Here is a 27,109-nt window from a genome sequence, read left to right as displayed (position 1 = left end):
TCATCCCAACTGTGAAGTATGGTGGTGGGAGCATCATGGTTTGGGGCTGCTTTTCTGCGTCAGGGCCTGGACAGATTGCTATCATCGAAGGAAAAATGAATTCCCAAGTTTATCAAGACATTTTGCAGGAGAACTTAAGGCCATCTGTCTACCATCTGAAGCTCAACAGAAGATGGGTGTTGTAACAGGACAATGACCCAAAGCATATAAGTAAATCAACAACAGAATGGCTTAAACAGAAGAAAATACACCTTCTGAAGTGGCCCAGTCAGAGTCCTGACCTCAACCCGATTGAGATGCTATGGCATGACCTCAAGAAAGTGATTTACACCAGACATCCCAAGAATATTGCTGAACTGAAAGAGTTCTGTAAAGAGGAATGGTCAAGAATTACTCCTGACCGTTGTGCACGTCTGATCTGCAACTACAGGAAACGTTTGGTTGAAGTTATTGCTGCCAAAGGAGGTTCAACCAGTTATTAAATCCAAGGGTTCACATACTTTTTCCACCTGCACTGTGAATGTTTACATGGTGTGTTCAATAAAAACATGGCAACATTTCATTCTTTGTGTGTTATTAGTTTAAGCAGACTGTGATTGTCTATTGTTGTGACTTAGATGATGATCAGATCACATTTTATGACCAATTTGTGCAGAAATCCATATCATTCCAAAGGGTTCACATACTTTTTCTTGCAACTGTATAAAGATATACACACACACACACATATATATATATATATATATATATATATATATACACACACACACAAACATATACATACACATGTGTATATATATATATATATATATATATATATATACGTATATATATATATACACACACACACACATATATATATATATACTGTATATACACATATATACACACACATATACACATATATATATACACACACACATATATATATATATATATATATATATATATATACACACATACACACACACATATATATATTTTCAGTGGTAGATGGCGCAAATCTTTAGTGTTAAACTCAGGCTGTGTGTTATATATACAGTATATATATATATATATATATATATATATGTGTGTGTGTATATATATATATATATATATATATATATATATATATATGTGTATACATGTGTGTGTATGTTTAATACATATATATATATATATGTGTGTGTGTGTGTGTGTATATATATATATATATATGTACATGTGTGTTTAAAAAATTGATATAATTATACTGTTGATTTCAGTTATTGTATTGAGCTGCATCCTACAAACATGTAATTTATTCATATGCTGATTATTTAAGGCACAGATAGAGTGCTTTCATCCACTAGCATCTGTTAAACTGATGAGAAGCTTATATTCTCGCTTTGTAACCTGGGATTTGCTGCTGCTTGCCTAGCAGGCCATTATGTCTAAAAGCAGTGAGTTGGTTAATAATACAAATTTATAATCATAAACAAAAGCATTTTTCCAGATAAAAGACAATTGCAGTGCATGCTATTTTGCATGTTTTAAGGCAATTAACCAAAACAGACAGCTGTCTTTGGATGATAAACTAAAAATTTATTTCATAAACCTCATCATAAAATTATTTCATATATAAATGTACAAATTAATTGCAAAAGATTTATTTAGTTTAAAATTCACCACTCAGTTGAGTGGTTTGTAAATAAAAAGGAATGTTAAAAAAAAAATCTATTGCAAATAATGTGATCCGTTCCAGTCCATTAGAGGAGCTGTACAAAAGTGAATGTTATGGTTTTTTTTTGTGCAGTTTCAAATTCAAGGTCATTCCTGTTTATTAGGGAACACTTTTTCTAGGATTTATTTTAACATTTTCTGAAAACAGCTTTGACCCCTGAAGACCTATATTTGCCATTTTTGAAATGTATCTTAGCTTTTAATGCTAAAGTATTTGTGTATGCAAACTTCACATATCAATTATCAAAGTAGCTACCTTAAGGAACATAATTGAGATAGAGAATGCAATTTTAACCCCTTTGCTACTGAGAATTTTAGAGAAAAACTTGGCCAAGGTACTGGAGAATTTGTAGCATTTTTTCTATCAACAGAAACAGAGCCTTTGTTTTGTTTATTTACATATGAACACTATATTTAATATAATTTTTTGTCATTTTTAGGTCTTTATCTGCAATATGTCTAAAATATGTCTAAAATTTTGCAATATTTTAAAGTAGACAACCCAAGAATAAAAGGCTGTAAAATATCTTGTATCTCTTTATTAAGAAATGGCTTACATGCATGGTTTTGTCATTTGGTAATTAGAAGGACTCTACTTGCAGCTGTGCACCACACTTCATACATCAAACTGCCTTATAACCCTATCTTGTCTTTCAAACAAATGATGATGTTTTTATTAGATACAGCAATCACATGGAGAAAGATCTGGCCGATTATCTCGGTGTGAATGACCTCAGAATTCCATATTTTAGAATTGCAACCAAAATTCATTAAACCACTATTAAACCCCCGGGTAGACCCATAGTGGCTAGTAATGGCTCTCTTTGTGAAAGATTGAGCGAATGGTTTGATCACGTACTCCAGCCAATAGTCCTCGCTCTGCCAGGATACATTAGGGATAGCTCACATTTAATTGAACAGCTTACAGATATTCAATTCAATAAAGAATACAAATGGTTGACTATTGACTTCACAGCCTTGTATTTAAATATACCTCATGAACTAGGCCTGGAGGCTTTAACCAAAATGCGATATATATATATATATATATATAGGCATACTGATTATGATGAGCAATTTATAATGTTTATAATATAAATAACCAAGTTCCTGCTTTCACACAATTACTGTATTTTGTTTATGAAGGAAAATATTATTTGCAAAGAAGTGGTAGGACCATGGGTGCCAAATTCGCCCCTGCATTTGCCAATATTTATATGCGCTGGCTTGAACTTTGCCTTATTTTTACAGAAAACTTTCTATTTAATGACAATATAATACTATACGGTAGATTTATAGACGATTTGATATTCATATGGAAAGATGATGGCCTTCATACTACAGAACAGTTTTTAGAATTTTAGAATCTAATGATTATAATCTGAGTTTTACTAGTCAACCAAATCAGACACATATAGACTATTTAGATATACATCTTGATATAGGACCTAATGACACAATTACTACCTCAATAAATAGAAAATCATTAGCTAAAAACACAATTCTACATGCAGATTTATGCCATATTCCCCACGTTAAAAGAGGTATTCCAAGAGAAGAATATCTTAGAATACGTAGAAACTGCTCCAAGATTTCACTTTATTTCAAACAAGCAAGATAACTTACTGATAGATTAATACTTAGAGGATACAATAAGAAATTGCTCCTACAAATGGAATATAACATATCCAAAATTGATAGGATGTCCCTATTTAGAAATAAAATACATAAGCATAATAGACAATTACAAGAAGATAACATTATTTTATTTACAAAATATAGTAGACAATATACAGAGATTTGAAAAATATTAAAAAATTACCTTTTTTACACAATTACTAGTAAAGGCATAAAATATATAGATAAAAGGGCTCCCTCACTAGGAGACATTACTAGAAGGGACCTTTCTGATAAATGGAAACCTATACCAAACTGGCTAAATCCAATAAATGTTTTTTTCAAATGTGGACATACCCCCTATAAGAGCTGTACATATACTCAAAGGGACAAATCCTTTAAGTCAACAGTTACAGGTAAATCATATGACATAAGAAGTAGAATTGACTGTACTACTCAATAAGTCATATATCTAATTACATGTCAATGCTGTTCTCTACAATACATTGGGATAACTACTAGACCCCTAATAGAGAGAATACGACAACATCTTCTATCATTGTACATCATGGCAAGGGGACAAAATTCTTTTTTTTGTAGGTATAGAGAGTATACCTAAATCATCTAGGGGTGGCAACAGACTCAATTTCCTATTAAAGAGAGAGGTATTTTGGATTATTGATCTTAACACTAGGGCACCCGATGAAATAAATAAAGGGCTATTTTCTCGGATCCCTTTATTAAGAAATGGCTTACATGCATGGTTTTGTCATTTGGTAATTAGAAGGACTCTACTTGCAGCTGTGCACCACACTTCTGAAATTCCTGTTAGTTATCTGTTAAGCATAATATTTGCTGTAGTGTAGGGATTACCGTCCCACATGACACCTCCCACCTCCCTGATCCCTCCCAAACTGCTCTTTTCCCTCCCCTCCACTGGTCACCCCTATCTTAGGTACTCCTCCTCCTCTAAGTGATCACCTTTATTATTGTTTTATGTGGAGGGACCCATCTCCCCCTCCTAGCCAGCAGTTTTTCTGTAGTGGGACCCATCCCTCCCCCTCCCCTATGTGCTGTATTGTAGGAACTTGCCCCTCTCTCCTCATCCAGCTATGGGCCCATCCTTCCTTCCCTCTCACACCTCCCACCAGCACTAATTAATGTCACTGTCTGTTTGGTTACTCAGCTCCTTTGTTTGTAATGATGTACAGGGGGTCTGACCATTCGTGTGTCCTATTATTCCCTGTCCAATCCTGTCATAGTATTACTAATGACTGATGTTATAAACAGCTAGTCAGGCACTAAATGTTGAATTCTAGTCATACAGACTTGTCCAATCAGACCTTAATGTAGCATAGGGAGGTGGGAATCTGCCTGCCTGTGATTGTGGATTGTGGGCAACATTGAGCTGTTTGCATTTATCACTGCACAAGTCGACTGGTCCAGGTTGCTACTAAGCCGTCATATCAGAGCTGATGGAGAATTTGAGAAACAGAGGTCAGAAGACCACTGCTTCTTAACTATCAGCTACAGACTCACTAATGCAAGCTTGTACTGAAGGAGCACAAAACCTGCATCTACAGCTTGATAAATGGATCCAATAATAATAGTAATAAATATAACACAGTTTACACCATTCTTATGTTGAAATAATAAGTTTTACTGAGTATATTTCATTTTGCTATACATTTTTATTTAAAATAAATAATAGATAATATACCTGCATTTTATTAATGTATGTTTAAAAACAAATTGGTTTATTATATTTATAATAGATATCTAACATTTTATGCTGAAACGATGGAATGGAGCATATTAATGGAATTGATTTTGTACTTTAACCCCTTGAGTGCTAATGACGGCTCTGAGCCATCACAGAGTTTCCCACTCTGGTGCTAACGACGGCTCAGAGTAGTCGCTAGCACTCTCCCACCTTGAGGGAGATCTGGGGGCTCCCACCCGCTCCTACCCCGGCGATCGGCCTGCATAGTGACAGGCATCGCCGGGGGTTCACGTTATGCGTGGTGACGTCACGCGCAATGACTTGATGACGACCGCACAACTTCATTTATACTTAACAATAATAAGTATAGGAGCAGGGGGCATGCTGCTTAGAAGCCTGTATCTCAGGCATCTAAGCAGCTACAGACCCCCAAGACCCACAGTTGGAAAGGTAATCGCCTAACCTTTCCAACAGTGTAAGTCTTGGGGATCTGAAAAGAAAAAAAAGTTATAAACATTTTTTTAAAAAAATAATAAAAAAAAAACCTTAAAAAAGCTTAGCACCCAGGTGGGAAAGTGCTTAGCACTCAAAGGGTTAATAAATTGAAGGGCTTTTATTAAAACCTGAACTTATATTATTATAAAATCATTACATGACTCCATATTTCAAGAAGATTTTTGCAAAATGCTCTCACTGTAAATTTACATTTAAAGTTAAACTGCTAGGATAGTACATAGTAAAGTTAAAAAAAACTATATTTCATTTTTTCTTATTTTCTTTTCTTAGTAGAATAAAGATTGATAATACATAATTCCATTATGAGTAATCCCTTATAGATAAGTGTTCTCCCCAGGACTTTTCCAAGGGATGCAACACACAACTGATTTTATTGACCAAACAACTAAAATGTAAAATGAACGTATAATTAGGGAATGTTACAATGTTTCAATGTTTATTGCACCGATTATCATTAATTAAGGGCTAGATTATGAGTGGTGCTGTTCTTTGAGACTTTAACTGTTGGCCTGTCACAAGAAGGGGATGTTAGTGTGTACAGCACTGCTACAGGATACAGTGTGGAGCAATTCTAGAGTTGTTGAACATGTAGCAAATGCGAGTCTAATTGCTCATTCCTTGTCCATCAAGGATTTATGTTTATAACAGTTTTATGCTATGGTGTACTTTTCTCTTTGTTTTTGAGAAAACATCATGGGGGATATCTATCAAACCGTCAACTGTGTTGCATTCGCCGACATCAATACGCTCGCCTAACATCGCCAAACATCGCGGCCGCAGATCTCAATACATTCTCCATATTTATAAATAAAGCAATCAAAAATACGCGCACCAAGTACGGGGCGATGAGCATCGGACTGTTGTTAACTAGCAGTCATCGATGACACTGCTATTCGTGTTTTTCCCAACTTTATTTATGACATTTCACTATGCGCCGCCACTATAATAAAATGTTTAACCCCTATCCCACTGCTCCCCGACCCCGCCGCAACCTAGATAAAGTTATTAACCCCTATCCCGCTGCTCCCCGACCCGGCCGCAACCTAAATAAACATATTAACCCCTAAATCTCTGGCCTCCCACATCACCACCACTAACTAAACCTATTAACCCCTAAACCGTCAGCCCCCCACATCGCAAAAAACTAAATAAAGCTATTAACCCCTAAACCTAACAACACCTTAACTTTAAATTAAAGTTACAACATCCCTATAAATTCAAATTACAACATCCCTATCTTCAAATAAATTAAAACTTACCTCTAGAATTAAAATAAACTAATTTTAAACTATTAATTAACCTACCCTAACTATTATACTACAATTACATTAAACTACCAATTAAATAAAATAGATTACGTATTAAAAAACCTAACCCTGGGGGGCGGAGTCGACTGCTGAAGTGATCAGACGCACACTGCAGGAGCTCCCGGAGTTATTATAGATCATGGGGAGTTTTTTACTTAAAACTCTGCAATATTTGTGAAATATATACTGGATCCCCAGGATTTAATCTTCAGTCTCTGGAAACTCTGGGAGCATTTACATATGTTCTTCTGCAGCTGCTGGAAAGGTCTACGAGACAGCTGTAGCTGGCACTGACAACGCCATCCTTTCCCTAACAATAAGTATGGACAGGGCGCTAGAGGAAGAAGTATGACTTGCTGGGAGACCATTTATCTGGAATGCGCACACTACTTACACCGTGGTGCGGGACACTGACTACTCAGAAGATTTCCCAAGATGGCGCAGGTTCACTACTGCACACTGCTAATCCTCTTGAGCCCTGTGATGAGAGCGTCACTCCACAGAGCTTGACTCAGTTTAGTTGGGATACAGCCTTCCATAACAACCTCCCTGTGAGACCTCAGTTGCTCACACAGCTAGACAGCACGGAACCGACTAGATTTGACTCACATCTCTGAGCACTCGCTCGCTACAAAAAGTAGGAGTGACTCGACCAGCCCAGACCTCAGTATCCAACCAGAGAAACCAGCTACAGCAACAGACCAGAGAGGTTGTCCCATAGTCAAAAAATGGCCTACGACTGTACCAGCCTTGACCGCACACCTGAATCTGCTTGTGGGGATCCTTGACCGTCTGATAACTTGGGGCACATCTTATAAAGCTGAAATCGGTTAAATAACGATTACAAAGAGCCACCATATGGTGATCCATTCAGTCCCTGCAAGTTGAAATGTATTAGTGAAACTGTTCTGCTCACATTTACACCCTATTCCAAATTATTATGCCAATGATATCTTTCTCATTTACCTAAATATTTGATGTAAGCAACAGTCAGCATAATTCTCATGTTATCAACTATTAAGAGTACAATTCAAATTTTATTGAACAAACCTAATAATAACAGTATTTTTTTTTTTCAAAATAAAAAACTTACAATGCACTGTTCCAAATTATTACGCACAGTAAGTTTCAAAACACTTTATAGGTGGTAAAGAACTGAAAATTGTCATTTGTTGTGTTTGCAGCATATTTACTGAAATCAAAAGCTATTTCAATCAAACTTTTTAAACATTTTAACTTTTTAAACATTTTAACAGGTCACGTTACATTTTAACATAGGACCCCTTATTTGATAGCAGCTTTACAAGTCTTGCATCCATTGAAATTGTGAGTTTTTGGACAGTTTCTGCATGAATTTGTTTGCAAGATGTCAGAATAGCCTCCCAGAGCTGCTGTTTGGATGTAAACTGCCTCCCACCCTCATAGATCTTTTGCTTGAGGATGCTCCAAAGGTTCTCAATAGGATTGAGATCAGGGGAGGATGGAGGCCACACCATGACTTTCTCTCCTTTTATCCCCATAGCAGCCATTGATGCAGAGGTATTCTTTGCAGCATGAGATGGTGCATTGTCATGCATGAAGATGATTTTATTACAGAAAGCATAGTTCTTCCTTCTGTACCAGGGAAGGAAGTGGTCAGTCAGGAACTCCAAATACTTTGCAGAGGTCATCTTTACACCTTCGGGGACCCTAAAGGGGCCGACCAGATTTCTTCCCATGATTCCGGACCAAAACATGACTCCACCACCGCCTTGCTGACGTCGCAGCCTTGTTGGAACAGGGTGGCCGTCCACCAACCACCAACCATCCACTACTCCATCCATCTGGACCATCCAGGGTTGCACGGCACTCATCTGTGAACAGGACTGTTTGAAAAAGAGTCTTCATGTATTTTTCTGCCCAATGCAGCCATTTCTGCTTGTGAGCATTGGTTAGTGGTGGCCGAATGGAAGGTTTATGCACAGTTGCAAGACTCTGGAGGACTCTACACCTTGATGTCCTTGGGACTCCAGAGGCACCAGCAGCTTCAAATATCTGTTTTCTGCTATGTAATGGTATTTTAGCAGCTGCTCTCTTGATCTGATGCATGGATCTGGCAGAAATCTTTTTCAATGTGCCTTTATCTGTACGAACCCTGTCTGTGCTCTGAATCAGCCACAAATCTCTTAATAGTGCGATGATCACGCTTAAGTTTTCGTGACATATCTAATGTTTTCATACCTCGTCCAAGGTATTGAACTATTTCACTCTTTTCGGCAGCAGAGAGATCCTTTTTCTTCCCCATATTGCTTGGAAATGGTGCTCTTTGCTTAATAATGTGGAACACCCTCCTTTAGTAGTTTTTCCTTTAATTGGGCTCACCTGGCAATCTAATTATCACAGGTGTCCGAGATTGTTTTCAGTGATCAAAAGAGCCCTGAGACACAATGCCATCCATGAGTTAAACTGAATTTTTTTTTTTAATCTTTGTGACACTGAAATAGAATTTGCATAATAATTTGGAACATGGTGTAGAATTATGCTCTTTTGAGTCTGATTTTGATGCTGCATGGGATATTTATGAGGGGACTTTAGATTTTCAGGTATGTTGCTTCAGAGATGTGAAGGTAACTATTTAGAGCTCTAACAGTTACCATACACTAAGACTTTTACATATGGATAGTATTCCAGCTCTCGACATTGGAACAACTTTGGTAGGCTAACAGCTATGTCTTCCTTTTGCCGCACCTTTAAATTTTCTAATGATAGGTATACATGGAGCACTTAACATTAGGTATGTGCCCTAGGTTGCCTGATGGTTGCCAGAGAAATTCACTAAGGGTATCAGTCCATGTATGCTTGTCTATATGTTCAAACGTTTAGTAAATGTGCTTGTGTTTTACAGGCCTGAACTGGGAGCTCAATTATGCTATATTCTCTTTATAACATTAGCAATTGGCTTGCATGCCCTCTACTACTGTGGGAGAAGTGCATGTGATTTAATCTGACACTTTAACTCTATAATATTAGCTTATAGCAAGGTCCTAGGGTTATCCACTAAGGCCCATAGAAATTAGCAGTTGTCTCTTTATGTACATGATATTAATTTCTCAGATATAGTTTATCGATGAAGATTGGAATAATTGTCATCATATTTAGTTAAGGTGACTTAGCAGTTGTAGATATATAGACAATCATGAGAGTAAGAACATATAGCTAGTATAAGATCTATAATTGAGCTCAGGAGAGGTGGACAGGGGAATATGCCTAGGCTATATGGTAGGAGAACCTTCGGCTTTTATGTGTCCACATTTTAGATCATGATATAGAGGCTTTACTTATGCGGGGTTGGTATTTCTGCTGCGGGGTATAGAGCCCATGCCCATGCGGCGTACTTACATTTTATGATTAGCCCTATATCTCTTATCGTACCTAATTAATGTCTAGATATGGTGCTGTTTCCACTAATAGCCATGTACATGTTCCTACATCTATCTGTACTCTATCAATTTCTTCAGTGAACTATTAATAGCTTCTAGTTCAATGAGAGGAAAGGAGTTCCACCTGATAGTTCACCGCAAGGAGAAGGCCATTATAGTGGTTTGCAGTTAGGCCCAGGTACATATAACTCCTTATAGCTTAATTTTGTCACCTAGCTAATTTTTTATGCTTTCTGTTTATTAGATGTTTATAGTATTAAACCTAAGATAGAGCTATATTTCCAAACTACTCTGAGGTTATATATATGCCGGTTACACTCATATATATACAGCAGTGTTTATCACTGCTGCTTCTAACTGTATCCATCTTGAGGCACATATGCACATCTCTAATTACGTATAGATGTCTATTTGCCTATCTATGTATGCATATATAGATGTAAACTTCAATCTTTCAAATGTATGTGCTATGTGCACTCATGTGGAATTTGGTCAATTCCATAATAACTAACCTATATCTCAGGTGGTATAATCTCTTAGTCTTCGATGAGCTCCATATTGCCTACTATTATGGTCCTACTAGTCACAAGTTTATATAATATGAAAATGCTTACTTGTTTTGTAGGATTTTTGTTTGTCTAGAAGCATTAACTTTCTCTGTGTCTGCTATAACCTTGGACCTAGAGAGTATTCATAACCAGGATCCTTATTGATACTAATTTTGCTGGCTCATATCCCTTTCAGATACTTATCTAGCAGATTTGGATAGTTAATTGTATTGTATTTTAGACTACTTTATGATACCTAGACATTTGACTCACTATTTCCCCTTAAGTGCTATCTATTTTGAACATTATTCCCTAACCAAATGTGATAAGGGTTCCTCCCCATAAGTCCAGTAGAGATGGTGCAGCTAATCCCAGTATATTTTAATGTTGTCTGTTGACCCTACAAAGATGAACTTCCCGTTAAGGCATGGAGTTCCATGAGAGTTATAAGTCCTCTTTAACATTGCGGCTTCGTTCCCCCCTCTACATAGTTTATCTGTTAAGCTACGGGACACAGATCCCTTGATTAATCCCTAAAACCTACATAAGCGTGCTTACCCATAGAAGTTACTGATAAACCCTTCCCTAATCTTAAAATTTATATGAGGTATTAACTCTATATGTTCTGTCATACAGTACTAGGGAACCTACATAAGCAACGTATATAATCAATGAAGGATAGAAATAGCGTATAGTTTATTTGAACCCAGTTACTTCTCTGTTAATGTTTGAGACTGTACTAATTATGCTTGATACATTCCCTTTGACTAATTACGATGTATGTTAGTCTATGACATATTGCATGGTTGCCATCATTATGTACATGGTTTATTTGTCTGACAGAACATCTTCTATATGTTATATGCATGTAATAACCTCAATAAAAAATGTTTACAAAAAAAAAAAAAGCATGTAACAGGCAAAAAACAAAACAAAAGAAAACCTAACCCTACTAAAATGATTTAAATCTACAATTAAACATTGTTACAAAGTCCTACAGTAGAAAAAAAACCAGCTGTCACCAAAAACAAACAAACACTAAATTACGAAAAATAACAAACCAAATTATCCAAAATATTTTTTACACCTAATCTAATAGCCCTATCAAAATAAAAAAGCCCCTCCCCCCTCCAAATAAAAAAAATCCTAGCCTACAATAAGCTACCAATGGCCCTTAAAATGGCCTTTTGTGGGGCATTGCCCCAAAGATTTCAGCTCTTTTACCTGTAAAAAAATACAAACAACCCCCCAAGAGTAAAACCCACCACCCACCCAACCAACCCTCCCAAATAAAATAATTATCTTAAATAACCTAAGCTACCCATTGCCCTGAAAAAGGGCATTTGTATGGGCATTGCCCTTAGAAGGGCATTTAGCTCTTTTACTGCCCATACCCTAATCTAAAAATAAATCTCACCCAAAAATCCCTTAAAAAAAACCTAACACTAACCCCTGACAATCCACTTACAGTTATTGAAGTCCCGCTTGAAGGATCCATCCAGACAGCAAGAAGTCCTCATCCAGACAGCAAGAAGTCCTCACCCAAGTGGGAAGAAGTCTTCATTCAGCTGGCGAAGACTTCATCCATGCGGCAAGAAGTCTTCATCTATGCAGCAAGAAGTCTTCATCCAGATGGCATTTTCTATCTTTATCCATCTGGCACGGAGCAGGTCCATCCTGAAGACATCTGGTGCAGGGCATCCTCTTCATACGGTTGCCGCCTACACTAGAACTTCAATGCAAATGAGCTGCTAAAATCCTATTGGCTGTTCCAATCAGCCAATAGGATTTGAGCAGCTCTCATTCTATTGGCTGTTCCAATCAGCTAATAGGATTTGAGCTCTCATTCTATTGGCTGATTGGAACAGCCAATAGGATTTTAGCAGCTCTAATTCCTATTGCCTGATTGAAATCTTTCAGCCAATAGGAATGCAAGGGACGCCATCTTTGATGATGCCGCTTGTATTGAAGTTCCAGTGTACCGTATGAAGAGGATGCTCCGCGCTGGATGTCTTCAGGATGGACCTGCTCCGCGCCGGATGGATGAAGGTAGAAGATACCGTCTGGATGAAGACTTCATGCCACATGGATGAAGACTTCTTGCCGCATGGATGAAGTCTTCGCCAGCTGGATGAAGACTTCTTGCCGCCTGGATGAGGACTTCGCCGGCTGGATGGATCCTTCAAGCGGGACTTCAATAACTGTAAGTGAATCGTCGGGGGTTAATGTTAAGTTTTTTTAAAGTTTTTTTTGGGTGGGTTTTATTTTTAGATTAGGGTCTGGGCAGTAAAAGAGCTAAATGCCCTTTAAAGGGCAATGCCCATACAAATTCCCTTTTCAGGGCAATGGGTATTTTAGATAGTTATTTTATTTGGGGGGGTTGGTTGGGTGGGTGGTGGGTTTTACTGTTGGGGGGTTGGTTGTATTTTTTTTACAGGTAAAAGAGCTGATATCTTTGGGGCAATGCCCCCACAAAAGACCCTTTTAAGAGCCATTGGTAGTTTATTGTAGGCTAGGGTTTTTTTATTTTGGGGTTGGGGGCTTTTTTATTTTGATAGGGCTATTAGATTAGGTGTAAAAAAATATTTTTGATAATATGGTTTGTTATTTTTCGTATTTTAATGTTTGTTTTTGATAACTTAGTGTTTGTTTTTGTACTTTAGGACTTTGTAATAATGTTTATTTGTAGATTTAAATAATTTTAGTAGGGTTAGGTTTTTTTTTTATATGTAATTTATTTAATTTAATTGGTAGTTTAATGTAATTGTAGTATAATAGTTAGGGTAGGTTAATTAATAGTTTAAAATTAGTTTAATTCTACAGGTAAGTTTTAATTTATTTGAAGATAGGGATGCTGTAATTTTAATTTAAAGTTAAGGGGTTGTTAGGTTTAGGGGTTAATAGCTTAATTTAGTTTTTTGCGACGTGAGGGAATGACGGTTTAGGGGTTAATAGGTTTATTTGTGCAAAAGAGAGTGTGAGACTGTGGCTATGTAACCAAACAGCACAGCCAACCTCACTAACCGCACCTCTCACTAAACAGCGCAGTAGGGATTACTAGACAAATAAAAACAGGGTGGAGGTGGCACCTACGGCAGTTTGTGGTTTAAAAAATAATATCCCTAGTGGGTCATAAAAATTCTCAGGAATTAGACAATTTGAAACTGTGTATGTATATCAAATAGAATTCACAATTTATTAACACATATAAAAAAATACCATAATAAGGAATACAAAAATTAAGCTCATATGTCTAAAAACTAATGAATTGACACTGGTGTCTTATCTGAAAATGTTTTAAAATTCTAAAAAACAAACAACAAACCAAAAACTACAATAGTAGAATATATCTTAACAAAAGAAACAGTGATGTAAGCTGTGAGCTGTACACGCCAAACTTATCACTTTAAATGTAATTATGATGCGAGTGGTCAATTTTTTTTTTGATAGCTAGGTCGGAACAATATCGCAACAATTACGAAGTGGAATTCCGGTGTATTTGTGGTTGACACTTTGATAGATAGGCCTCCATATGTACGGTTGCCAACCACATTAAAAGAACTCAAACACCTGACATTTTTGGGTATTTTTTTGAGTTTGTATGATTTGTATATAGGTTTGTGCACATTTTTATTTATAGATATATATTTTACCAAAAAAACAACATATAAATAAGCAGCTTCCCCTTTATATATCACCTATTATCACTAAAACTGCACCATAGGTTGCTTCATTCTCTTAGAATACACCCCAAATACTCCAAATCTAGACATGTATATATGTTTGCTCATCGCTATATTATACTAACCTCTTTGTAACATGCCTGCTCATATGTACCTGTAACTTTGTTCATTGCCTGTCTCTCAATAAAAATATATATAAAAAAATACCACATATATATATATATATATATATTTATATATACTGTGTATATATATATATATATATATATATATATATATATATTTAAATATATATTTAAGAATAAATAGAACATATTATTCTGTGAAGAACATTGGAATGTGAAATATTCATATTTCATGTTGGGTTAGCACAGTTGTTTAAACGTAGTTGGGTTACTGAGTGAGTATGGGTGTTTTTTTGGGGGGGTTTTTTGCGCTCTATTGAAGTTTATGGGTATATATTCTAAGTTCCACTTTTTGCGCTCTTCGGATTAGCGTTTGTGCCTAAACGATTTACTTTCAACTTGAAATATGCGCACTATCCGATATGCGCAAAAAAACTCTATCTAACAAAGTTAACACATGAGCAGGAGCGCTAATTTGTGCTCCACTCATAATCTATCCCTAAATTTATTAAATTATACAATTAATTTGTGCCTTGGATACCAGAAAATGTTTTAACATTACAAAACATTAAACCCACTAGGCTATTTCATAATGCCACCCGGCTAGACAAAAAATCTGTGGAGAATACTATATACGTCTGTACATACTATGAGGCCTATTTATCAAAGGTCTGTTGGACCTGATCCGATAGTGCGGATCAGGTCCGACAGACCTCGCTGAATGGGGAGAGAAATACGCTCTCCGTATTCAGCATTGCATTGTTCAGCTGCTGGTGCAATGCTGCCCTCTGCAGGGGAATGTCAATCAACCCGATCGTACTCGATCGGGTTGAATTGTGGCGATCTCTGTCCGCCTGCATTTGGAGTTTGATAAATGGGCCTCTATATACGCCTGTACGTCTGTTTTATAATTTCTGTAAGTAGAATACAGATTGATAATACATAATCCCATAATGAGTAATCAGTTCTAGATATGTGTGTACATAATTGTAATATATAAACCAAATATATATATATATATATATATATATATATATACACAAACAAAAAGGTATCAGCGCACATCCATTTTCAAAAGCACAACATATTTTTTGAACTGCTGCAAAAAATTGCCTGCAAATACATCAAGAGACAACTATTCTTTTTAAATAATATTGGAAACTTAGTCACACAATATGGCCATATTTTGCTTAGCCAGTCACCACTTACAAGGTGCCCCAATTCAAATGGTCCTAACACTACAGTCCTTTTGCCACAGAGGGCTGAATCATTCCTGCTTTTACTCTTCATAATAGAATGAGACTCCCTGGCTTTTTATTCACAACTCTATTACACTGTCATGAGCACACCTGAACTTGAGTGGGGTGCTTAAACCAATGGGAGATGGTCAATCTCCCTGATTATGTTAAATACAAATACAAAATTTGTTTTTTTAGCACACCTTACAAAAAGTTTAAATCCACATCTGGGAGTGCTGCCAATATGACCAAGTAATTACACAAACAAAAGGGTATCAGCACACCTTTTTGTTTGTGCAATTACTGGGTCATATTGGCAGCACTCCCAGATGTGGATTTAAACTTTTTGTAAGGTGTGCTAAAAAAACAAATTTTGTATTTGTATTTAACATAACCAGGGAGACTGACCATCTCCCATTGGTTTAAGCACCCCACCCAAGTTCAGGTGTGCTCATGACAGTCTAATAGAGTTGTGAATAAAAAGTGAGGGAGTCTCATTCTATTATGAAGAGTATTAGCAGGAATGATTCAGCCCTCTGTGGCAAAAGGACTGTAGTGTTAGGACCAGTCGAATTGGAGCACCTTGTAAGTGGTGACCGGCTAAGCAAAATATGGCCATATTGTGTGACTAAGTTCCCAATATTATTTAAAAAGAATAGTTGTCTCTTGATGTATTTGCAGGCAATTTTTTTCAGCAGTTCAAAAAATATGTTGTGCTTTTGAAAATGGATGCGTGCTGATACCTTTTTGTTTGTGTAATTACTGGGTCATATTGGCAGCACTCCCAGATGTGGATTTAAACTTTTTGTAAGGTGTGCTAAAAAAACACATTTTGTATATATATATATATATATATATATATATATATATATATATATATATATATATATATATTGCATATTGGGTTCTCCGAAGAGAGAAGCACTCTACCAGGAACGAACAACAGCTCATTAGCTAGTTCTATGGCGATTTACCACCCGGAAGCAGCCTCTTTTAGACCAGTGTGCTTTTCACAGAGGAAAACTTTCCTGAAGTATATCAGTCTGATCCCGCCATTCAAGGTCAGTCCAGCCCTGAAATACCAGGCAATTCTCCTCTGAACAAGGAACATGACAACCCCAGACAATCGTTTCGGCCTCCTATGGGCCTCGTCAGTGAGGTGCAGCCACATTCCTCTAGGCACACTGTTCGTTCCTGGTAGAGCACTTCTCTCTTCTGAGAACCCAATATGCAAATTATAAATCGCCCTGGGGAGGTCTCCCTATGGGTGATGGGAAAAACCAGACGTGGACTCCCTTCCCAGTGTGCCTAGAGGAATGTGGCTGCACCTCACTGACGAGGCTCATAGGAGGCCGAAATGATCGTCTAAGGGTTGTCATGTTCCTTGTTCAGAGGAGAATTGCCTGGTATTTCGGCGCTGGACTGACCTTGAATGGCGGGATCAGACTGATATACTTCAGGAAAGTTTTTCTCTGTGAAAAGCACACTGGTCTAAAAGAGGCTGCTTCCGGGTGGTAAATCACCATAGAACTAGCTAATGAGCTGTTGTTCATTCCTGGTAGAGTGCTTCTCTCTTCGGAGAACCCAATATGCAAATTATAAATCACCCTGGGGAGGTCTCCCTTTGGGTGATGGGGGAAACCAGACGTGGACTCCCTGCCCAGTGTGCCTAGAGGAATGTGGCTGCACCTCACTGACGAGGCCCATAGGAGGCCGAAACTATCATCTGGAGTTGTCATGTTCCTTGTTCAGAGGAGAATTGCCTGGTATTTCGGGGCTGGACTGCCCTTGAATGGCGGGATCAGACTGATATACTTCAGGGAAGTTTTCCTCTGTGAAAAGCACACTGGTCTAAAAGAGGCTGCTTCCGGGTGGTAAATCGCCATAGAACTAGCTATATATATACACATATTAACACATAAATATATATGTATATAAGCATATACATATATATTTACAGGGAACACACAGTCCTCATAGTCTGCAATGTAAAGGCACTTTTCAGTGCTGTTTTTTTTCTAACAACCCACATCCGCCAACTTTAAGCCCTAAAAACGGCTTTGTGCAGCTTAAAAAAAAAAAAAGCTACATTTTTATTTTATTAATACAAACAATACACTGAAATTTGAGGGTGATTGGGGGACGTTTAGTAAATTAACCAGAGATCTGATCGCTGGTTAATTTTCAGAGCAGTAATTGCTATCGTGAGCTCGTGGTAGCAATAACCAGCCACTTGTAAGAGTGCAGTAAATTAGCGCTTCACTTGTAATCTAGCCCTATATGTTAAATCACAATTAATTTACAATTTAATCAAAATAAATTATTACAAATTACTCAATATACAAAAAAAAAAACTTCCAGAGGGATTCAGCCAAGTATATAAATGTTTTGAAAAAGAAATGTTATCTTTAACTGAAAAACTATTGAAAAATTACAATATATTTTTTTTATAAACACAGCAAGAACCTTTTTTGCAAAGGCACTGTTAGAAGTCCTACAGATTCAGATGATAGTGTATTTATCACATGAATATCACATTATCATAAATAATAACCATCATTTATTTTTTTCTCCACCACATTCATCTCATATGGAGTAAGGAATCCCATGGAACAATTCTCTAGATGGTTTACAACAGGAACATTCTGTTTTTTTCACTTCAGGGGGCCACATCTGAACTTTGTTTTGGAGAGCTTGTGAGCAAGCAGTAGGAATACTTCTAATGGAAACAAAAGTATACTTATTTATAAATAGGCTTAAAGTAAATTTAGCTGTAGCTAAATATGTGCAATTTATGTGGCTTACATTGTGCCAATATCAGAGATATTATTGTTTAGACATGCCTGAAGATGGCCTTTAATTGTCTGTGCCTCACATTGCTACAAATGAGATATTGCTGTTATTTCAGTACAAAACTATTTGGTCTGTAGAAATGGAGGGCGGTCAAGTGCATTGGATGCTTGGCTGTGGCCCATGGGTTGGGCAAGACTATAACATTTCCTCTTTATGGAAGGGGCTATAAGGTTATCTAGTTGCAGATTATTTACAGTTTTCAATATCTGAAAATGACTTTTGAAGATAAAAAGAAATTAAATAAAGCAGACATCCCAGATTAACTATGCAATTTCTTAAGAGCCTTAGTTAATGAAAGCTATACTATAAATATTGTGTAAACCAGGGGGTTCTCAACTCCTCACGTACCACTAACAAGAAAGATTTTCATGATATCTGAACTAGAGTACAGGGGAAATAATCATCTGATGGGCGAGAGTAGGTTTGTAACCATGGTTACTGATCAACTTATTATTTCACTTGTGCTCTAGTTAAAGGGACATGAAACCCCAAACAATTCTCTCATGATTCAGATAGAGAATACAATTTTAAACAACTTTACAATTTAATTATATTATTTAATTTGCTTCTTTCTCTTGTTATCCTTTCCTGAAATGTTTATCTAGGCAAGCTCAGGAGCAGCAGATAACCTAGGTTCTAGTTGTTGATTGGTGGTTGCATATATATATATATTGATTGTGATTGGCTCACCCATGTGTTCAGTTAGAAACCATTAGTACACTGCTGCTCCTTCAACAAATGATACAAAGAGAATGAAACAGATTAGATAATAAAAGTAAATTAGAAAATTGTTTAAAATTGTATTCTCTATCTGAATCATGAAAGAACTTTTTTGGGTTTCATTTCCCTTTAAGGTATGAAAATCTGGCTTGTTTAGGGTACTTTGGGACTGAAGTTGAAACTGTTATAAACAAAACAAAAAAATAATAATTATACAATTTGAACAAAGAATACTTAATTGGTAGATGTAATTACTGTAATTTAGTTTGCTTGGACTTTAAATCATATTTTGGTTTAGCTATATAGTTCGGGAACAGCTTGTCATTCTATATAGATGAAACAATTAACCTGTTTATGGCTAGATTATGAGTAAAGCGGTATTTAGCGCTTTTCCTGGAGCGCTAATTGCGCTAGAAGTAAACGTTTTGCGTGCGTTGGTATTACAAGTTGAAAGTAATAAGTTATTGCTCTCGTGCTAACCCGACACGCAAAAAGCTGAACTTAGAATATCGCATTTGCGATCACCTATTCCCCCCATAGAAGGTAATGGAGCAAAAAAAGTGGAAAAAAAACCACAACACACTTGTGTGCAAACCCAATCTCATATTCTCATGTGTGCTAACCTGACATAAAAATATGACCATTACACATTCCAATGTTCTGCACGTAGTAGAATATGTTCTATTTATTTATAAATACATATTTCTATATAAATAGCTGATGGTATTTTTGTGCAATATATACTGTATATAGATAGATAGATAGATAGATTATATATACTGTAGGTAAATAGGTATGTATATGTATATATACAGTATGTATATATATATATATATATATATATATATTAGTTTAAAAGAACGGAACACACTAAATCTCACAGCCACCTGGTGCTCAGCCCAAAAGTACATACAGTAGGAAGGAACCGGATCCAACGGACGGTCTCCGTTGTGTAGCAAGATCCAAGAACAGCCGGCACACAGGAATTTCAATCAGCAATTTGATTTAATAGAAAATATAAACCAAACGTTTCGGCTCTACCGCGAGCCTTTTTCAATGGTCTGAATACCATTGAAAAAGGCTTGTGGTAGAGCCGAAACGTTTGGTTTATATTTTCTATTAAATCGGATTGCTGATTGAAATTCCTGTGTGCCGGCTGTTCTTGGATCTTTCTACACAACGGAGACCGTCCGTTGGATCCGGTTCCTTCCTACTATATATATATATATATATATATATATATATATATATATATTTAGGAATAACTATTTACAAATACTTAGAACATATTCTAAGTGGAGAACATTGCATGTGAAATATTTACTGTACAACCTGGAGGCATATAGAAGCTCGATATTCCTGCAGAGGATTTTAGACTGGAGGGTGGGTGAGGGGAAGAGGAGGTGGGTGCAACTTGAAAAATATTTAGGTCCTGACATACCATTGACTAATCTTTGCTGGAGACCTGACTTCCATGAAAAAGTTAGACTGATTACTAACCCAATTACAAAGGAAACTGCATCTCAATGGAACTCGGCCTCTGTGCACTACCCACAACTTTCTTCTAACCCGGGTCCCTTAACTTCTCTCCTTTACAATACTGATTTCTCTATTTTCACCCTAATTAACTCCAACTCCATAGATTCAATGGCCCAAGACATTCCTATCCACCTTGTAACTGCTAATGAAACAATATGCACGCAAGATCAATTATTAGACAAAGGCTTTGACTGGGCGAGAAATTGGTATTCCTATAGGAGACTACATAATTATATATACGCATAAACATAAAAACAACATGGCTCGTATACCTACTAATATTGAGAAATTATTCCTTTCGAGCTCCCCAGTTAAACACTCCCTATCTATCATCTATAAAATCATCACTCCCCCAGGTAACTTACCATACTCAGTTGAGATGTGGGAAAGAGAGCTAGGTACAATTATCCTCCCGCAAACAGCGACCAACATATACATAAATACCAAAAAATCCTCTACCTCATCTTCTATCTTAGAAACCAACTATAAAATTCTGCACTGCTGGTATCTAACCCCAGAAGACTTCATCAAATATATCCCAAAGTTAGCAACAAATGTTGGAGATGTGGGCATGTTGGGAGTGGAATGGGACACATGTGGTGGTGGTGCTCTCACCTAAACCACTATTGGTATGAGATAATACATGAAGTAGAACTTATTTTTCAAATAACTATTCCGCCAGACCCCCTGATGTGGCTACTAAATAAGTCTACCCATCTACCTTCCAAGCATCTTCTCCCCTTATTTCGTATATTTACCAACAGTGCCAAAATGTTAATAGCAAAAATTTGGAAGTCAAGGGAGATCCCTTCACTGGCGATGTGGAGGGATAAGGTCACTGAGTTGTTGGAGTTGGAAGAATACTCAGTTTATAAGAAAGGTAACACTGAATGCTTTACAATGTTACAAGCACTCTGGGATGAATACATTAGAAATACCACACTCTCATTGGTTGTAAAAGGAAATTCATTGTGAATAAATAGATAATGGTTAGTGAGCTAATATCTGGATGTCAATGTATAATACTATATACAATTCAAATTGCTCTCTGAGATTGGACACATATACTGTTATAACTTAATGTTATTCTTTTAATTATACCCTGTTATTTTTGTTTTATGTAAAATCTAAGAGTCTGTATTACTGTTCAAGATATGTAATCCTTGACGTTTCAAAATTATTACTTGACACGTATACAATGTAATTTATGCACAGTCTCTTTTCAATAAAAAAGAATTTAAATGAAATATTTACTGTAAATATAAAGTGTAACACTTTATTAAATATGAATATTGCATGAATATGTTTTTTCATGTTTTCATCTACTTGACTGCAAAGGGCTCTAATGCACTTATATATATTTCTAAATATGTATATATATATATATATATATATATATATATATATATATATATGTATATATATGTATTTATGCATCTATATATGTCTGTAAATACATATATACACATATAAATACATAAATGCATTTGTACACATACAGGTATATTTATATATACATACATATCCATCATGTAATATGTATGTATCTCAATGTTAAAGCCCTTTGCTTGCCTTTTTTTCACTTGAGATCTCATATCTTTGAGCCCTTATAACTTTTGTGTGTATTATTTTGTATAAATAGTAATAGTTTGTATTAGATGGTGTTATTATGAGTGTAACTGTACTTTGTAATGTATTTTTTATGTGTTCTGTGAGACTTTTTTGTTTTGCAATGTTTTTGTTTTGTGCTAACCCGACGAGCGTTAAATTGAATTGCGCTCAAGGGATTGCGCTTACTTTGTACTTGTAATACCAGCACAATTTAATAATACCAGCACAATTTAATAATACCAGCACAATTTAATAATACCAGTGCAATTTAATAATACCAGCACAACTTAATAATACCAGCACAATTTAATAATACCAGCACAATTTAATAATACCAGCACAATTTAATAATACCAGTGCAATTTAATAATACCAGCGCAGTTTAACCTGTGCACAAACGAACATGAAGTCCCGATATTGCTTGTACGCAAATGTTTGCCCTCCACTCGTAATCAAGCCCTTAATGCTTTTTCTGAGCATGCAGGTACACGGATATGTAATACAGTGAATTCTTCTCTGTATACCTTTCCTCTCTTTCTCAACAGTTTAAAGCCATACATTTGCAAGTCTTTTTTATGTCCTTTGGTCTACACAGGGCAAAAAAGTGGCAAGTCAGGGAATGGGGATTTAAGCAAGAAAAGGATGAACCCCAGGCTAATCTTGGTGCCCATGTGTCCAGCAAGACTAATTCTGCAGTAAACAGATAAAATGCATAGAGGGGTTATCTACAGATTTCCCTAAAAGTATATGCAACAGACAGAAGTGCCTGTAGTAAACCATGGGAACTGTAGTACGTGATGTCTGAGACTTGTATACATAATGTTTTTTAAAGATATTTTTAACTGGTTAACATATCACATATTAATGATATTATCATTTACATGCAAACCACTGTCTAAACCTGTAGTACAAATTATACTTTGCTTTTAACATTGGATGCACTTTCTCTTTTAATAGCCTATACACTGAATTATTTATTGAGGAATGTAGGCTCTCTGGAGCAACTCCATGCATTGTTTTGACAAGTATAGTATTAATGTAGTGTATATCTGATGACGTTAGTGTAGAAATAAAAACAGGCCTGCTTTTCACAATGGGTTTGGTGCTATATTTGTATAAAATGTTTTGTGTTTGAAAATAATTTAGATAATTATTTAGCACTCAATACAACCCACAAATAAAATAGGGTCATCTTACGTATGTGTTTTCTAAAACCAAAGAGAAATATTTCTGAGAATAATTAAATACCAAGTTCCATTACTTTTTGTGCTAAGTAAATGCTAGTATATGACATTGAGCATTGTATTTATCAGTGCTATATTTGAAATGTCCTTAAAAATGTCTTTAGACAGGTACATACTTTTTGATGTATATTTACTATACAGGAATGGTCCTGTTAATGTTGTAAATAAAGCTTTTCCACTTGGTTTTCATAGCTGTCATTAGTTCACAGAAATGAAATGGCCACTGTAAAAAAATGCTCTAATATTTAAGAACAGTCTATTATTGCATTATTGCTTGCAGAAAAGTGTTGATAGCTTTGAGCGTACCTAGCTATACTTTTCAACAAAATTCACTAAGAAAGTTAAAGGGAAAATAAACTTTCATAATTCAGATAGAGAGGCCGATTTACCAAATGTGTGTCGGACCTGATCCGACACTGCAGATCAGGTCCGACCGACATTGCTGAATGCGGAAAGCAATACGCTCTCCGTATTCAGCATTGTGAGCTGCTGGTGCAACGCCACCCCCTGCAGACTCGTGGCCAATGGGCCACCAGCAGGGAGGTGTCAATCAACCCGATCGTACTTGATTGGGTTGAATTGTGGTGATTCCTGTCCGCCTCATAAGAGCAGGCAGACAGGGTTATGGAGTCTGAAGACTCGCCAGAAACACGGGCCCTCAAGCTCCGTTCTGAGCTTGATAAATGGGCCTCAGAGTATGTTATTTTAAACAACTTTCTAATTTACTTTTATTACCAATTTTGCTTTGTTCTCTTGGTATTCTTAGTTGAAAGCTAAACCTAGTAAGGCTAATTTTGCTAATTTGTTATATCTTGAAGGCCGCCTCTAAGCTGAATGCATTTTGACATTTTTTCACCACTAGAGGGTGTTAGTTCATGTGAGTCATATAGATAACACTGTGCTCATGCACGTGGAGTTACTATAGGAGTAAGCACTGATTGGCTAAACTGCAAGTCTGTCAAAAGAACTGAAATAAGGGGACAGTCTGTAGAGGCTTAGGGTCCTATCTATCAAGCTCCGAACGGAGCTTGAAGGTCCGTGTTTCTGGCGAGTCTTCAGACTCACCAGAAACACAAGTTATGGAGCTGCGGTCTAAAGACCACTGCTCCATAACCCTGTCCGCCTGCTCTGATGAGGTGAACAGGAATCACCACAATTCATCCTGATTGAGTACGATCGGGTTGATTGACACCCCCCCTGCTGGCGGCCGATTGGCCGCGAGTCTGCAGGGGGCGGCGTTGCACCAGCAGCTCTTGTGAGCTGCTAGTGCAATGCTGAATACGGAGAGCGTATTGCTCTCCGCATTCAGCAATGTCTATCGGACCTGATCCGCACTGTTGGATCAGGTCTGACAGACATTTGTTAAATTGGCCTCTATGATACAAGATAATCACAGAGGTAAAAAGTGTATTTACCCTTTGAGTGCTAATGACTGCTCTGAGCCATCACAGAGTTTCCCACTCTGGTGCTAATGACGGCTGAGAGCCTTTTCTAGCACTCTCCCACCTTGAGGGAGATCTGGGTGGTGCCAACCGGTCCTACCCCAGCAATCGTGCATGTAGACTGACGTTTTGCGCAGTGACGTCACGCGCAATGACGTGATGACATCACTGTGCAACTTTATTAACAATTTGTCAATACAAAGTATAGGGAAAGGGGGCATGCTGCTTAGAATCCTGTATCTCAGGTATCTAAGCAGCTACAGACCCCCAAGTAATCGCCTAACCTTTCCAATGGTGTAAGTCTTGGGGATCTGGATTTTTTTTAAAAAAAGTTAAAACATTTTTTTTTCACAAAATAAAAAAATAAATTAAATCAGCTTAGCACCCAGGTGGGAAAGTGCTTAGCACTTAAAGGGTTAATATAACTGTGCTGATTATGTAAAACTAGGAAATGGGTAATAAAGGGATCATCTCTCTTTTAAAACAATACAAATTCTGGTGTAGACTGTCCCTTTAAGTACATTTGTTTAACAGAAGCAAAATGAAAAGTCTATTAAAATGACATGCCCTATCTGAATCATGAAAGTTTATTTTTAATATAAAGAGCCTTAACTGTTTCACATTGTTAGATAAGGCAATAGGCGGTACAGTGTATCTGCATGTAATGAGAGTTGATTCTAGAGAAATCAGATATGGATTAAACTGAAGCATATGTGAAATCAGGCGCATGGTTAGAATGAGGTAAAGAAGGCTAAAAGTAGATGATAGATTTTGTCTGCAAATTGATTTTTATACTCTAGTCAGTATGCTGTGCACTGCGCTTTGTGTGTAGAAGAAAATGACAAATGATTGTGGAGAAAGTTAAAAGGACGAGAGCATATTGATCCTAATGTGAGATTATTTTAACCTTATCTGAGTTTTCCTTCATTTGCTGTCTACATTGTTATATGGGTTTAGCTAATATGAAATATTACTTAAAGGGACATTAAACGGCTAGGTATAACTACAGTAGCATGGTTACTGCTTACCATGTTATTGTATTCTTTTATGTACCTGCGGCTCTCTTTAAAGCCGTTCTCTTATTTTAACTCATTACATAATCCTGCTGGTAAAGCTCTGCATTTTATTCTGGGTTCTGCCATCTTGTAGCACAGGTTTTGTTGCATCCTGTGACAGAAACGAACAGCAGCTCAGTGGCTTGTTCTATGGACCGGGTACCACCTGGGAGTAGTTTCTTTTAGCCCAATTGTGATTTTTCACAGAGGAGAACTTTCCTGAAGTTTATCAGTCTGATCCTGCATAAAAAGTTCAGCCCTGAAATACCAGGCAATTCTCCTCTGAACAAGGGAAACAGCAACCCCAGATGATCGTTTCAGCCTCCTTTGGGCCTCAACAGTGAGGTGCAGCCATTTTGACAGCTGTACCTTGCACTTCGGGTTTAGCTCATATAAGAGTGGGGAGTAATTACATTTTTGCACAGTTTAAAAGTTACATAGATAAAAATAAGCTCCAAGATGGTGGCATCCAGTGTGACTATGCAGAGCTTCACTAAATTATACTTGTAAGGGATTAACATATGAGGACAACTTTGAAGACAGCTGCAGGTACAGGAGGGAAAACAAAAACATGGTGATTGTAACCTGCTACGGTAGGTGCACTCCGCAGTTTAATGTCCCTTTAATAAAAGAAGGCAATCATATTTATTAGACATCTGCATGGGCAAAATTTTTGATTCGGAAGAATCTTTAATTCTGAAAATGTAAAATACTTTTGTATTGTGAATATTCTGCAACCCATCTGTTCGGTATTGGTCTGATTTT

At 36.7% G+C, this 27,109-nt stretch overlaps 1 protein-coding gene across 1 annotated transcript in view; it reads left to right on the top strand.

The window, feature by feature from the left end:
* THSD7A (thrombospondin type 1 domain containing 7A) overlaps positions 1-27,109 on the top strand; it is a 596,458-nt gene that overhangs the window by 305,860 nt on the left and 263,489 nt on the right. The window lies entirely within an intron of this gene.

The sequence above is a fragment of the Bombina bombina genome, chromosome 5 (assembly GCF_027579735.1).
Source record: "Bombina bombina isolate aBomBom1 chromosome 5, aBomBom1.pri, whole genome shotgun sequence".
Taxonomy (NCBI): domain Eukaryota; kingdom Metazoa; phylum Chordata; class Amphibia; order Anura; family Bombinatoridae; genus Bombina; species Bombina bombina.
This window is presented reverse-complemented; position numbering and strand designations above follow the sequence as displayed.